The sequence below is a fragment of the Lepisosteus platostomus genome, chromosome 1 (genome assembly GCF_059453375.1).
Source record: "Lepisosteus platostomus isolate fLepPlt1 chromosome 1, fLepPlt1.hap1, whole genome shotgun sequence".
Classification (NCBI taxonomy): domain Eukaryota; kingdom Metazoa; phylum Chordata; class Actinopteri; order Semionotiformes; family Lepisosteidae; genus Lepisosteus; species Lepisosteus platostomus.
The window spans coordinates 54,951,550-54,955,318 of NC_142611.1; positions in this window are offsets into that span (position 1 = coordinate 54,951,550).

A 3,769-nucleotide genomic window follows, 5' to 3' on the forward strand; every position below is an offset into this window, starting at 1 on the left:
ATAGTTACCAATTTTTTTAAAACTCAATATTTTATTAGAATCCTGAATGCTCAGACTGAAGACTTCTAAAGACAGGATCTGTTACAGTAGATTTCACCAAAAGCTAAAGAGAATAAATTAAATGTGTTGATTACTAGTATTCAAACCCATGAATTTAATATCTGGTGGATACGCCTTCGGTGACAATTACAGCCACAGGTCTGTACCTGGGCAAAATTTGTACCACACCAATTTAGTTTAAATTTTGCCCAATCTTACAGTTTCACAAGCTCTCTCAAGCTGCGTAGGTATTGCATATGGACAATTTTTAAGTCTTTCCACAGATTTTTATTAGGATTCGAGTCAGGACTTTGACATTCACTTTCCTATTCTTAAGATGCTCCAGTGTAGCTTTGGCCTTGTGCTATGGACCACTGGGTCAGCTGAAAACTGATTTTTATCCCATTTATTATGGAGCTTTCTTCTAAGATCGTCCAATACTTTGCTCCATGTTCCCTATGTTCTTGACAAGCTTCCCTGTCCCTGCTGATAGGAAGCAGAACTATAACACAATGTTGCCACCAGCAAGCTTGACAGAATAAGGGATTGTGTTGACGTAGTGATGCAATACAGTATATTGGGTTTGTGTCACACACTGTATACTGTAGTGCTTTGAAATTTCACAAAAAGGTTACAATTTCATCTTGTCTTGCCAAAAAACCGTTTGCTGCACATTTGCAGTCTCACTTACTTTTTCTTAACCAGTTTCTTCTTGCCTGTCTGCTGATCCTTGTAAAGATAGCCTGATCTAGGCAGTGTTTAGGTGCTTACCACATCTAAATGATCACCCTCACCTTGCTCAAAGAGATATCAAGGTTTTTTTTTTAAATGTTTTATACCCTTCTCCTGATTTGAGCCTTTATACAACTTTATCCTTGAGTTGTTTGATAGCTTCTTGTTCTTCGTAGTTGAATTTGTGCTTAAAATTCACTGCCTAATTTATGAACCTTACAAGTGTACTATATTTATTCTGGCACCATCTGAACTACTATTATTGCACACAGACAGAGACCACTCAACTGATTGTGTGATTTGTCAAAGTGCTTTTGTGCTTTTGATTTAGGTTTGCCACATCAAAGGGTATGAATACTTGTGCAATCCTGATTTTTTATATTATTAACTTAATCATTACGTTATATTATCTACTTTCTTTTTTTTGTTTTTGGTTTGGATTTGTGAAGTGGGTTGTGTATACAACGAATATTAATTGCTACTTCAACCTCAAAACTTGCGCTTTCAGGATAGGCTCTGCGTTGCCACAAACTTGAACAGAAATATTTTTTTATTTGTGGATGTGGGTGCAATTAGAGAGTTTGAAAACAGTGGTAGCAAAAGATGTTAACTTTGTTCAGTATTCTTAGATCTGTTAGTGCAATCTATTCTCTTCAGATTGATACGTGCTAAAACTATACGTTTGTTTTCAACTCAAAGTTAAGTAATGACCTGCTTAACAATTCATGGTTCTTTTAGCAAAGCATTAATATAAAATTATAATGGGTTTCATCAGAATACTTTTCAGTGTGATTTCTGTTTTTCAAGGTGCAGAAACATTAGATAAAACTCTCAAAGGAGAAAATAAAATCACCTCACCTTAATCAAGATGGGAACAAGGAGATCCTTTGGAGTAAAGATCCTCTGAGAAGTTGAAACCTGGTTAAACTAGTATGGAAGGGAGACACATCCAAAGAACATGTTAATCACAAAGAAAGACCAAGGGAAGTCAAAATATCAAATGACCAGGTAATTCTAGTACTTAAAGGCAAGGCATATTAGGCGGAAATAGAAGAAATATGAACTATTGAATTCGCAAGGTATTTTGATGTAACCAGAATCACTGAAATATGGCTAATGAAGAGTGATGGTGAGCTAGTGCTCCCAGTGGATGGAAGAAGTACTAGTGGAGGCACAGCATTCCAGAGGGACAGGGGAAGGAGGTGTAGTTCTATATAGCCACGCATGCAGTCAAATACCTTAAAATCTGTATGGATCATATTTTCTTGAATTAACTCAGACTAACTTTTATAACTAGCTAGTTATAAAACTAGAACTAATTCCCATGAGGAAGCATGTTTTGAAATTGTTCAAATAGAGTCCAAGCCAAATGTTAGAAATGTCAATAGAGCAGACTATGAAACAATTAAGTAAACATTAGAGACATCGAATGGAATTAGATATGGAATAGGCAGAGAACATTGTAGAGATCCTGCTTGAAGAGTTACCAACCCAAAGGCTAAAGAGATGTAGCCCAAAGGGTTCAACGGACCAATACAGAAAAAATATAAGGAGAAAGAAAGCACTTTATAAAATGATTAAATAGAACATCATCCAGATGAAGAAATAGAGTACAATGTTTTGTAACCACACATAGAAAAACATATTAGAAAGTCCCAAAGATATATACAAAAATTTTGCAATGGAGGAAAAACTAAAAATTCTTGCAATATTATAACAGCAAAAGACAAGTAAAGTATATTGTAAAGTGTCTCTGAGCAAAAAAATATGAAACTTTCAGAGGATGAAAGGGAAATAGTTAATATATTCAAGGAATTTTTCACTCAGGTCCTTACCAAGGAAGAGCTAGACAACTTGCCTCAGGCTGGGGAAAGACAACCTTCTAAATTTAATAATATTAGCATAAAAGGGGCAGAAGAGTTACAGGTACTAGAAGCACTTAACTGTTGAGACTGTTCACAAAGCTCTCCTGACAGTCAATCAAGGATTGTAAATGGTCAAATCAGAATTAAAAGCACATCAATTTAAAAAAAACAAGCCAAGTAATTATAAGTAACCAATAAGTGTGAATTCCCATTTATATAAAGCAATGGAAACAATTATTATAACTAGAAGATTGTCTATATGAAAATAACATCCTGAGTAACAGTCAACTAGGAAACAGAAAATGTAGGTCTTGCTTAAATACCTTGTTAGAGTATGTTAAGCAAGCAGCAGCAGTAATGAATGCAAACAGAGTATATGATATGATACATTTAGATTTTTGGAAGGCTAAGGTGTCCAATAAAAGATGTATTTTCAATTTGCTGATAATGGGTATTCAATGTAATGCGTGTGTTTGGATTGAAAATAGGTTAATGGACAGAAAGCACCTCAGATAAGGGATGTGCAGTGAAGCGATGGTTGAATTTACGGAACAAGTGGAAACTTGAAATGTAAACAAAATAAAAAGACACACAGATTCAGCTTTACAATATACAATCTTCACTATAACAGCAATAAAACAAGCATAAACAGACGACAGTAATAGTATACTGTATGTGAATTAGTCTGCCTTGGCACAAATGGCTGATCATTTACTCATAGATAAAAAAACAAATACATTGACCAGAACATTGTATTATTATTATCAGCCTTGTAATTTGCTGTAAATCAGTCTCATGCTCAATGTTTGCATCCTCGGTGACCTGTAAGTGTCCAGATACTGTCGCAAACTAAAAGTTATGAATCATGTGTTTAGAATAATTGTTCAATTTTTGAGATTTCAAATATGAACATTAAATCTGTACTCATCCAAACAACACATTCCCAGGCCTGTCAGAGAAGAGGTTTGAAAATCCCACAGGAAGACGGTGCTGAGCTGGGATCGTCTTCTTCTGCTCTCATTGTGCCAAGGATGTCCTGTGGCGCAGGAAAAAGAAAGCAAAGTTCCTGACTAGCGTGAGTCTGACCTCAGCACTCCTAGTGTGAAGGATTTGACCTTCATTGGCTTTTCATG